Below are 12675 nucleotides of genomic sequence, written 5' to 3'. Positions count from 1 at the left end.
CCAAATCAGAGGAAGGTCAACTGGAACTTATAGAACAAGAAACAGTTCAGCAGTTTGTAGAAAATAGATAAACAAAAACAATAGAAGGAGAGGGGAGGGGAGGAGGAGAGGGGAAGAAGAGAGAAAATTTTTACTTTTTTATTATTATCAACACTATTATTTTTTTTTTTTTTTTTTCTTTTTCGGTGTATTGTTTGGACCCCGGGGGACTAGGGAAGGGGAGAAGGAGGGAAAAGATAACGAAAATGGGAGATTTGGGTTTGGTTACAGAATAATAGGAAGAAATTAGTCCCGTATATGGGAAACAGTTGTTGTGTATATTATGATTTTGGTTATTAAGATGTAAAAAGGTATTGATCATATATTCTTGTAACTGAATTTAAAGAAATAAAGATATAATTGGAAAAAAAAATAAAGTCAGTCATGTAATATCTATCTCTCTCTCTCTCTCTTCTGAACTAGAAGGGTACTATAGACAGAAAAAAAGAAAAATGAGGGTGTTGGACTCCGCGCTGTGGAATATGTGATGGGTATATGAATAGGCTGCAGCCTCCCAGAAAATAGCCGTAGGCTATAAAAAAGGAAAGTAAGAGTGTGGGAATGGTGCTGCCTACTAGGAATATGGTGATGTATTGACAGGAAAGGTAAAAGGAAAGTATACAAAAAAATGCACAAAGATAAATATCACAATAAATAGAATACAATAAGTTAAAATGCGGTGTGATGAAGTGCAAAAACCAGTAAGGTGTTTAAATGGATAAATAGTAAATTAAAGTGACCAAGTGCATACAAAGAATATATAAGTAAAATAAATATGTATAAATATCCAATATAAGTGCAGTGTGTCAAATAACTTAATAAGATATTGAGCAAAAAAGGTGATCAGTGCTGATGAATACTAAAATCAAAGTTAAAGTGACACAGTGCCAACAACAATGCTTAATATAACTAGTGGGTAAATAATAAAATAAAAGTGGCTGAATAGTATTGCTGGTGATCCAATAAAGTGACAAAGTGAGGTATTTAGTCCATATAGGTGACAAATATCTTCATAAAGAGGTAATGAAAATGAACCCCCGTGGTGGGTGATAGGTGAGGTGCTCAGTGACCCCTAGGGTAAGTAGTCCACTCACCAAATGTACCCACCCCACACAGGGGTAAAGAGCGGGTATATGGGTATGGATATTAATCCATCTAATGAGTCCTGTTCCCTTCCAGAGGTTCTTGGATAAGGGTATATCAGGAGTGCCCAGTACGGTCCTGTGGAAAGGCCCAGGTATCAAGGGGGTCCGCTCACATATGGGGTATGTACTCCGGTGTCAGCCAAGCATAGCGAGACCAGGTATGGGCAGGTGGGTCATGTAGGGCAAGAAGAGGCCAATAGTGTAATACTGCATAAACTCTTTATTGATAAAAGTAGATAGATGGGTACTCACAATTGTAAAATGTAATACAGACGTAACACAGAGCTTTGAAACGCAATGTGCTCCACGCGAAATTGCCTATGATACACAGTGCTTTAGCAAACTACATGTCATTCATTTACAATCTACATCTATGTTAGTGTAAAATAAATGGAAATTCCAACAGCAGGGCTCAGGTGCCCAGTACTTAGGATGGCCATACATGGATCAAAATTTGGCTAGGGATGATCGAACGATTCGGGTCGACCATTGGTTCGACCCGAACATTGACTGTTCGAAATTCGGCCGAATTCCGAACTTTTTGCGGTAAAAGTTCCGAATTCGGCACCAGAACCGCCCAAAATGCAATGGGACAGGAACTGGGCTTTAAAAGCCCGTGATTGGACCAGAAACGTGAGTAAAAGCCAATTGAGGGGGCAGGAGGATGCTAGGAATGTGATTGGAGTGACTAGGGGGTCCAGAGGCCAATCAGTAGTGAATACGCCCCCCAGTATATAACATAGCCCCGCCAAATCTCTAGCACTGTAATACAGGGGCTGTGGAAGAGAGTGGAAGCAGTTCTGTTACTCCTGCTGCAAAAGTGTCATTTAGCAATTATTAGTGTGAGGAAAGGGATATGCAGTGTAGTTAGTGTATTATATACCACTATAGTTCGATTCAAAAATATAGTTTCTGTAGGGAAAGTGTTACGCGTCTGGGTGACCGTAGTGTAGTTTAGGGTGAACTGACTCTGACTACTATGCCAGGGTGACCGAACTCATCCATGTCAGGGTGACCGCCAGAGAAAAGAGATAATTTTTCTTACAATTTTAAGTAGAGCAGGGATGGGGTTTCCGCTCCTTTTACACCTGGGCATTTTTGTTTCAGGAGTTTATTGGGCTTTTTTGTGGATGTCTTTGGAGGCAGGCATGACATCTGAACTTCTGTGTAGGGGTATATATACACACACATATATGTATATATACACATACACACATATAGGTGTGAAAGGAGCGGAACTCTCTTTTTCTTTTTTTTAATAATTTTTTTCAATAATTGGCTTTCTATCAAAAACGACAATTTTTAAGAACTTTTTTTTTGTGTGATTAATAGTCTCTGGGGCATGACCCAGAACCCTAGGCACTTTTAGGGGCATTTATTGGGTGTTAGGGCTTCAAAATGGTGTTTTTTGATTCTATATATATATATATATATATATATATATATACTGTATATATATATATATATATACACACACACACACACACACATATATATATATATATATATATATATACCCCTATACAGAAGTTCAGATGTCATGCCTGCCTCCAAAGACGCCCAAAAAATGCCCAATAAACGCCTGAAACAAAAACGCCCAGGTGTGAAAGGAGCGGAACCCCATCCCTGCGCTACTAAAAATTCTAAGAAAATGTATCTTTTTTTCTGGTTCTGGACATGCTACAGAGCTGAAACTTCACAGGTACACTTTTTAGACCCATTTTTTTTTCAATAGTTTTTTTCAATAATTGGCTCTCTATCAAAAACGACAATTTTTAAGAACTTTTTTTTGTGTGATTAATAGTCCCTGGGGCATGACCCAGAACCCTAGGCACTTTTTAGTGGCATTTATTGGGTTTTAGGGCTTCAAAATTGTGTTTTTTGATTACCGAAGTTCGGGTCCCATTGATTTCAATGGGGTTCTGTAATCCGGACCCGAACTTTCGGGAAGTTCGGGTGTTCTGGCCGGACCGAACTTTTCAAAAGTTCGATCATCCCTAAATTTGGCCAGTGCAGCAGGGTATTGATCGACCTTTGTACAACAAGCCTATGATACTGATCAGTGTGTTCTGATGGCGTGGAAGCTTTCCTGATATTAGAACACAATAGAACAGTGGGAAGGATTCTCCCATCCACATTGAATGTGTGGGTGGGGTAATCAGATCATTTTTTTTTTTCATTCAACCTCCTGGTTGAATGAAAAAATGCTTAGTGCATAGCCATCTTAAAAGAATGTGTCCCAAAGCAGAAATGCAAATGTTTCATTTACTGAAGTCCCTAGGAGGTATACATACAACAACAATATAGTGGGTAACTAATGCCGGCCATACACGTGTCGAATTCAGAACAAGTTTTCATTCGAAAATTGTACCTTTGAATAATTGTTCCATTTTTGACCATTAGTGGGATTGCAGCAATGGCCGATTTCCGTGCGGCCATCGAATTTGAGTGATTGGGCATGTTGGAAATTTTTTGAAAAACAAACAAATTTCAAATCAGTGATGGGAAAATCGTGTGAGCAATGTAATCGAAAAGTAAATGTGCATGGGCTGTGACCTGGAAAGAAAATAAGATTCCTGGCTACAAATGTTTTTTTTCCGTAAAAACATTGAAATGGTTTCGTTGGTCGAATTTCAAAATCAATGGTGGCACCATCAGATTACAAAACGCACAAAATTTTCAAATTTCGATCAACAAATTGTTTGGAATTTCGACCCATGTACAGTATCTGCATTAGGCTCACCATACGCATTCCAATCTCCATAAATCAATTTTAGATTTACCAAAACTACATAATATAAGGACCTACCTAATCTAACCAATCCAATCAGGCAAGCTCTACAATGCATGGTTTTTGGTAGAGCAAAAGGAGATTGTACAATTAGATTGTAACATGTGCGGTGAGTTTCCTTCCTTTAGATCTACCTTCAACTACCTAGTATAATGACCTGCCTGTTTTTTTTTTTTTTAACTTAAATAGTTGTTTAGATCTCTCCATATGTTACGTAGGTTTGGTTAGGATCACACAGAGTGTATAGAGATTGTACAATCAGATTGCATAATCTATGGCCAGCTTAAGGCCTCTTTCACAAGGGCTTTCCAATCAGGTCCACCTGTCAGCTTTTCAGACGGACCTGATTAAATTCTTCATGTACCTCTATGGAGCGGCGGATGTCAGTGGTGACATGTCCTCTGACACCCGCTGCTCTCCGATCCGATCCTGTCTGTGAAATCTGGATGGATGGAAAGACTATTTTCCACCCATCTGGAGGATCGGATTGGATAGGATCGGATGAGAACGGATAGGCGGTCCATTTTCATCCAATCTCCCATACAGGAGAGCGGGGATCTGACAGCTCCATCTCTGCAAAGTAAGCGGAGACAGAGCTGTCATCCGCCTGCTCAGCGGAGATCAACGGATCGATCCCCGCTGAGCAAAACGGAGTCTGCCAGTCGGAAAGCCCAAGTGAAAAGACCCTTAGGCCCCTTTCACACATGCTGTGCATTTTTCATCCATCCGCTGATGGATGAAAAACGGACATCAATGCATCTCTATGGAAAAACAGATGTAAATAGATGATCATCCATTTACATCAGTTTACATCCACATTAGTCATCATCAGTTTTTTTAAACGGTTGAAAGCTCTATTTTTCTTCTGTTAAAAAAACGGATCAGACGAAAAACTGATGTAAAATGACAAACGGTCAGTTTTTCATCCGTTTCTGCATTGGTACTGGATGTAAAAAAAAAAAAAAAAAACGGATGAAAAACTGATGAATATTTCATCCATTTTGATGTGACTGAACTGTTGAAATAAAGGGTCCGCATGTGTGAAAGGGGCCAAGGCTTCATTCATCCTGACAATGACAGGATTGTCCCTCTTAGCGGTCAAACCTGTCCCGCTGGTTCCTAATCAGAAGCTTTGAGTGAGAGCTGTCAGTGAGTGCCAGGGTTGCCAACCATTATGAAATTTAAGGACAGTTTGTAAAATCCATGATTTTTTTTTATCGGTCTATGAATGTCTGTTATGGACATGCAGTTTGCATCTCCGTAACAGATATTCACGGACAGATATAGAAATCACAGATTTTAGAAACTGTCTGTGAATTTACTGACAGGTTGGCAACCCTGGTGAGCGCGCTCTCAGCATACAACCACATGGACACGTGTATGGTGGCTGGGCGTTAAAGCCCACCTTTCTTGTTGCCGCATGTGATCAGCAACAGGTTACATAAAAACCAATGCATGAGGCTGATGTGCCAACATGCCATCTCAGCAAATTGTGATAACTAGGCTCCATACACACAGGTGTTTTGCTACAATGAAAATCCCACTGGTAGGAACCTATTGATTGCTGGGTTTTACAACTGTGAGCGGATAGCTGAAAAGTGTATCCAGCCACGATCACTGCAGGTAATCGAATAGCTGCTGTCACTGACAGCCTGTCATTGCAGTGTATGGACTTGGCGGCTGCAGCTATCCATTCGCAGCTGTTAAACCCAGGGGCTGGAATCAGTTGATTTCTGCTGCAGGGATTCGCACTGTCGCAAAACGCTTGTGCGAATGGAGCCTTAAGGCCCGTACACACGTACCGATCGTCGGCAGACAAGCGTCGGCAGACGACCGATCTGCCGATTGTACGCTTGTTAGTATGATGCCTCCGACAGCCGTCAGCGCACATTCTGCCGACAAGAATCTGTCATGCAAGCATTAAAATTTTTGTATGCCGACACCAGAGCGGCCGATTGTTCGCCAGTCAGTACAGAATTCGGCCGACAGACCGCAGATTTGCAAGACTGGGCATGCTCAGAAAAGAAAAAACACAGGGAAAGTTAACCATTACATGACATCACTTCTGCAGTCGGCTGTAGTCGGCAGACAAAATTCTTGTGCTGTCTTTGCACTTTTCAACAGACACCGACAGCCCGGGGACAAAAGACGGCCGATCGTTCGCCGACGATCGGTACGTGTGTACGGGGGTTTAGAGATTTACAAACAACAACATAAAAGAAACTGATGGTAAAATCTGAAGATAGGAGAGTAGTAAAATAGAGCAGCATAGGTACAATAAAATGCTATGTATCCATGGGCATTGGGTTCCCATGTAACACTTACTGATTGAAGGGTGTATGTGAAGAATCCAAGGCAGTACTCTCATCTGCTGTCACCAGACTGATATAAACAGGTCATGGCAGCCACCCAGTACATGGGAATAGCTCCTTCCAGAGCCGGGCCCCTGAGCACACCCGGAAAAAAAGCAGCACACAATTGTGCTGGGACATCCTGTTGCTAAGCAACACCCAAACATTGCAGAGGAGGCCTGAGTCCATGCACTGCTTTCAGTGACTGATTTCTCCTCTGCTGGCTGCACTACTTCCATTCTACTGTGTTCAAATGACAGTAAAGAAATTCCATAGTCGGCTATAAACACAAATCAGGTGTCCCCATGTAACCAGCTTTCCTCTTCAGGCTCCATTTACATCTGCTTTCTTAGCGCTATTTTTTTTCCCTGCGTTTGTCTCATGACAGTATTGGTTCCCTACGCACGACAAATGCAAACACTATAAGATTTTCTGAAGACTTTTTCCTTTAGATTTACCAAAACCATATACTAGGAGGTCAAACCTAAACACTTTCAATTTGTATGCAATCAGGCAGGCCCTTGCACTACATAGAAAAGGTAAATCTAAAGGAAATCTAACAACAAAAGTTGGATAGTGTGTATCCAGCTTAAGGCTCGGTTCACATTGGTGTGATGGAAGACATCACATGTGATTCGCACCGCACTGTGATGTCTGTACGATGCAATTCAGCCATACAGATTGTATGCATGCTGCGCATTTGGATTGGCTCGGCGGCGAGGGAAGGAGGAGGGGCCAAACTTGCGATCGGACAGCGCCACGGCGCTGTCTCCCGGAAGTGGGAAAGGGTACTTGTCAAAAACGGATACCCGTTCCCCCCTCCCCCCTGAAAGGTGCCAAATGTCGCACCGCAGGGGGAGAAAGCAAATGAGCGGAATTCCACTTTTGGGTGGAACTCTGCTTTAACTACCTCCCACCCGGCCATAGTACATATACGGCCGGGCGGGAGTCTCGTCCTTCTGAATGGACGTTCCGGAACGTCCTTCAGAAGGAGAGAGATCGCGCCGCCGCGGGCACGCGCAGCGGCGCGATCTCGATGTGCCTGTGTCCCTCGGACACAGAGCGACATCATTCGGCAGGAGGGCCCTGTGATTGGCCCTCCTGATCACATGACGGCTGTGTCCAATCACAGCCGTCATGTAATGTAAATAGAGCCGTTGTAACGGCTTCGATCTCTTCTCCTCACTGACAGATCCTGTCAGTGAGGAGAAGATCAGAGGATCGGTGCTGCTGCGGGGGTGATCAGTGAGTATTTCTAATTACTCACTGATCACAGGGGGGGTCTGTGCTGGTAATCAGAACATTGATTACCAGTGCAGCCCTGGGGGGGAGGGGTGCCACTAAGCCACCAGGGATGCCCACCCATGACCACCAGGGATGCCCACTATGGCCACCAGGGATGGCAAGCAGGGCTCAGAGAGCCCCCCAGTGCCCTCGCTATCAGTGTTGCCCACCAATGGCATCTATCAGTGCTGCCCACCAGTGCCATTATTGCCATCTATCAGTGCCGCCCACCAGTGCCCATTATTGCCCACCAGTGCTGCCTATCAGTGCCCATCAGTGCCCCCCATCAGTGCCGATCAGTGCCACCCATCAGTGCCGATCATTGCTGCCCAACAGTGCCACTATCAGTGCCCATCAGTGCCGCCAATCAGTGCCCATCAGTGCTGCCTATCAGTGCCCACCAATGCTGCATATCAGTGCTATCTATCAGTGCCACATATCAGTGCCCATCAGTGCTGCATATCAGTGCTACCTATCAGTGCCCATCAGTGCTGCATATCAGTGCCACCCCATCAGTGCCACCCCATCAGTGCCACCCCATCAGTGTCTCCTCATCAGTGCCTGTCAGTGCGGCATCATCAGTGCTCATCAGTGCAGGAAAAAACATATCTATTTACAAAATTTTATAACCTAAACAAAAAAACTTTTTTTTTTTTTTCAAACTTTTCAGTCTTTTTTTATTTGTGCACCAAAAAAGAAAAAACCTGACGGTGATCAAATACCACCAAAAGAAAGCTCTATTTGTGGGGAAAAAATGACACAAATTTGGTTTAGGTACAGCGTTGCATGACCGCGCAATTGTCATTCAAATTGCAACAGCGCTAAAAGCTGAAAATTGGTCTGGGAAGGAAGGGGGTTTAAGTGCCCTGTATTGAGGTGGTTAATGACCAGGCCATTTTTTGCGATTCGGCACTGCGTTACTATAACTGACAATTGTGCGGTCGTGCGACATTGTACCCAAAAAAAACTGATGTCCTTTTTTTCCCACAAATAGCGCTCTCTTTTGGTGGTATTTGATCACCTGTGCAATTTTTATTTTTTGCGCTATAAACAAAAAAAAAAGAGAGACAATTCTGAAAAAGAACGATATGTTTTACTTTCTGCTATATAATATTTCCAATAAAAAAAAATGTCAATTTTTTCATCATTTTAGGCCAATTTGTATTCTGCCACATATTTTTGGGAAACAAATAAAATCCCAATTAGTGTATATTGATTGGTTTGCGCAAAAGTTATCGCGTCTACAAACTAGGGGAAAGATTTATGTCATTTTTATTTATTTTTATTTTTTTACTAGTAATGGCGGTGATTTTTATCGGGACTGTGTCATTGTGGCGGACAGATCGGACCCCTAACTGACATTTTTGACACATTTGGGGGGGGGGACCAAGGGCATTACTACAGTAATCAGTGCTTAAAATATGCACTGTTACTGTACTAATGACACTGGTAGGGAAGGGGTTAACACCAGGGGCAATCTGTCCCAGGGTTAAATGTGTCCTTAAGGCTCGGTTTCCACTAGTGCGACTTGCGGTGCGACTTGACACATGTCAAGTCGCACAGCAAGTCAAACCCCATTGTTTTCAATGGGGCACGTTTCCACTGCCGCGGCTTCAGTTGCCGCGACCTCAAAAGTAAATCGTGTACTACTTTTGAGCGCGACTTCCCTCTATATATGAGGGACAAGTCTAACTGAAGCCGCGGTTTACTTTTGCTACGAAGTCGTGCTAGAAGTAGCACGACTTCGTAGCCGCACTAGTGGAAACCTAGCCTAAGGGGTACTTTCTAACTGTGTGGGGGATGGGCTTATGGAATGACTAAATAGGAGGAACACAGGAACTCTGTGTCATAACTGACAGAACAGCGGTCCGCTGTGTTTACATCGGCAGACCGCCATTCTGTCTATACAGGGAGCGATCGCAGGTGCCCGGCGGCAATCAAGGCCAACGGACACGCAGATCAGCTTCCCCGGTGGTGACAGGTGCGTCGTTTTGCAGGAACGAGCTGACCTGCCTCAGTATATGTATGACGGCTGGTCGGCAAGTGGTTAAGTATCTTTTTTTGCCACTGAGCCAAGCACGCTTTGCTTTCTGCATTTTTCCATGTTTTGTCACGTGACAAAACTCAGGATTGCTACCCGCGTTTATGGTGCCGTTAAAAAGTAACCGCAATCGTGTTTAGTGCATTTTCAAAAGCGTGGGCAGAAACTGACATTTCTGCCGTGTTTTCAGAATAGCAGGTATGAATACAGCTTCTTGCTGGCCACAAACACTGAGATCCGTACAATCCACTTAACACACACTCAGTGGCCACTTTGTTAGGCATACCTGTTCAATAGCTTGGTAACACAAATTGCTAATCAGCCAATCACATTGCAGAAACTTAATGCATTTAGGCATCTAGATGTAGTGAGGACGACTTGCTGAAGTTTAAACTGAGCATCAGAACGGGGAAGAAAGGGGATTTAATTGACTTTGAATGTGGCATTGTTGTTGGTGCCAGACAGCTAGTCCAAGTATTTCCAAAACTGCTGCTCTGCTGGGATTTTCGTGCACAACCATCACTGGGATATACAGAGAATGGTCCAAAAAAAAATCTCCAGTGAGCGGCAGTTGTGTGGACAAAAATGCCTTATTGATGTCAGAGGAGAATGGACAGATTAGTTCAAGATCATAGAAAGGCAACAATAACTCAAATAACTACTCATTACAACCAAGGTATGCAGAATACCATCTCTGAACGCACAACACATCGAACCTTGAAGCAGATGGGCTACAGCAGCAGAAGACCACACCAGGTGCCACTCCTGTCAGCTAAGAACAGAAAACTGAGGATACAATTCACACAGGTTCACCAAAATTGGACAATAGAAGATTGGAAAAATGTTGCCTGGTCTGATGAGTCTTGATTTCAGTTGTCACATTCGGATGGTATAGTCAGAATTTGGCGTAAACAAAATGAAAGCATGGATCCATCCTGCCTTGTATCAACGGTTCAGGCCGGTGGTGATGGTGGTGGTGTAATGGTGTGGGGGATATTTTCTTGACACACTTTGAGCCCCTTAGTACCAATTGAGCATCCTTTTAGAGCCCATTCAGACTAGCGCGACACCACTTTGGGGGGCAACCTGTGAAGTCGCGTGCACCGCGACTTCGGTGCGACTTGCATGGACTTCACATAATGGAAGTCTATGCAAGTCGCTCCGAGGTCGCCCCAAAGTAATACAGGACCCTTTTTCTAAGTCGGAGCGACTTGTGTCGCTCCTATTAGAACCGGTCCTGTGCTAATCAATAGCGAGCGACCGAGCGCGACTTGTCAGGCTGACAAGTCGCCTGACAAGTCACGCTAATGTGAATGGGCTCTAAATGCTACAGCCTACCTGAGTATTGTTGCTGTGAGATCTGGTGACTGCGGAGGCCATTGGAGTACAGTGACCTCATTGTCATGTTCAAGAAAATTATCCTGCTGGAAGGAGCCATCAGAAGATGGGTACACTGTAGTCATAAAGGGATGCTTTATGACTACAGCGTACCTATCTTCTGATGGCTACTTCCAGCAGGATAATACACCATGTCACAAAGCTCAAATCATCTCACCACTGGTTTCTTGAACATGACAATGAGGTCACTGTACTCCAATGGCCTCCGCAGTCACCAGATCTCAATCTAATAGAGCACCTTTGGGATGTGGTGGAACGGGAGATTGGCATCATGGATGTGCAGCCAACAAATCTGCAGCAACTGCGTGATGCCATCATGTCAATATGGACCAAAATCTCTGAGAAATGTTTCCAACACCTTGCTAAATCTATGCCACGAAGAATTAAGGATGTTCTGAGGGTAAAAGGAAGGTCCAAACCCAGTACTAGCAAGGTGTACCTAATAAAGTGGCCGGTGTGTGTATAATTAACCGCTTTACCACCGGAGGATTTTCCTGCTGTACGTCCAGGCCACTTTTTGCGATTCGGCACTGTGCGAATTTAACTGACAATTGCGCAGTCATGCAACGCCGTACCCAAACGAAATTTACATCCTTTTTTTCCCACAAACAGAGCATTCTTTTGGTGGTATTTGATCATCTCTGCGATTTTTATTTTTTGCGATATTAATAATAAAATGCGAAAATTTTGAAAAAAACAATATTTTTCTACTTTGACAGTTCAAAAATATCCAATTTATTCAATTTTTGTCATATATTTAGGCCAAAATGTATTTAGCTACATGTCTTTGACAAAAAAATTCTCAATGAGCGTATTTTTAACCGCTTTATGAGCGGAAGGTTTTACCCCATTCCTGACCAGGCCATATTTTGCGATTCGGCACTGCGTTACTTTAACGGACAATTGCACGGTCGTGCAACGCTGTACTCAAATAAAATTGATGTCCCTTTTTTCCCCACAAATAGAGCTTTCTTTTGGTGGTATTTGATCACCTGTGCGAATTTTACTTTTTGCGCTATAAACAAAAAAACGACAATTTTGAAAAAATAACAATATTTTTCACATTATTTATATGAAATTCCACCCCCCCCCCCAAAAAAAAATGTAAAAATCAAAATTTTTTATAATTTTAGGCCAATTTGTTTTCTGCTACATATTTTTGGTAAAAAAAAAAAAAATCACAAAAAGCGTATTTTGATTGGTTTGCGCAAAAGTTATTGCATTTACTAACTAAGGGAAAGATTTTTGTCATTTTTATTGTTTTTTTTTTTTTTTTAACGAGTAATGGCGGCAATCTGCGATTTATTTTTGTGGGATTGCGGCGGACAGATCGGGCCCTTGACTGACATTTTTGACACTTTTGGGAGTACCAGTGACATTACTTCAGTAATCAGTGCTATAAATATGCACTGTTACTGTAAAAATGACACTGGCAGGGAAGGGGTTAATTTTTATTTCCCGAGGGAGGGGTTAATGTATGCCTGGTGCTTACTGACGTGTGTGGGGGGAGGTGACTGAGTGACACAGGGACAGATTGCAGGTTCAGCTATGCTGAATCCTGTAATCTGTCCCTGTCTGTCACTTAGGAGATCCGCCTGCTTTGTTTACACAAGCGGGCGGATTTCC

The 12675-nt window shown here is 43.0% G+C and overlaps 1 protein-coding gene across 1 annotated transcript in view; it reads right to left on the bottom strand.

Annotated features, from left to right (window-relative positions):
- CCDC87 (coiled-coil domain containing 87) overlaps window positions 1-6424 on the bottom strand; it is a 110454-nt gene extending 104030 nt beyond the window's left edge. The window contains exon 1 of the mRNA XM_082256952.1: window positions 6301-6424. The gene's annotated coding sequence lies outside the window, so the exon portion shown is untranslated. The remainder of the gene's footprint in view (window positions 1-6300) is intronic.
- Between the last annotated feature and the right edge of the window lie 6251 nt (window positions 6425-12675).

The sequence above is a fragment of the Pelophylax lessonae genome (assembly GCF_965119305.1).
Source record: "Pelophylax lessonae genome assembly, chromosome: 4".
In the NCBI taxonomy this organism is placed as follows: Eukaryota; Metazoa; Chordata; class Amphibia; order Anura; family Ranidae; genus Pelophylax; species Pelophylax lessonae.
Note: the sequence above shows the minus strand (reverse complement) of the source record. Positions and strands in the feature narration are given on the sequence as shown.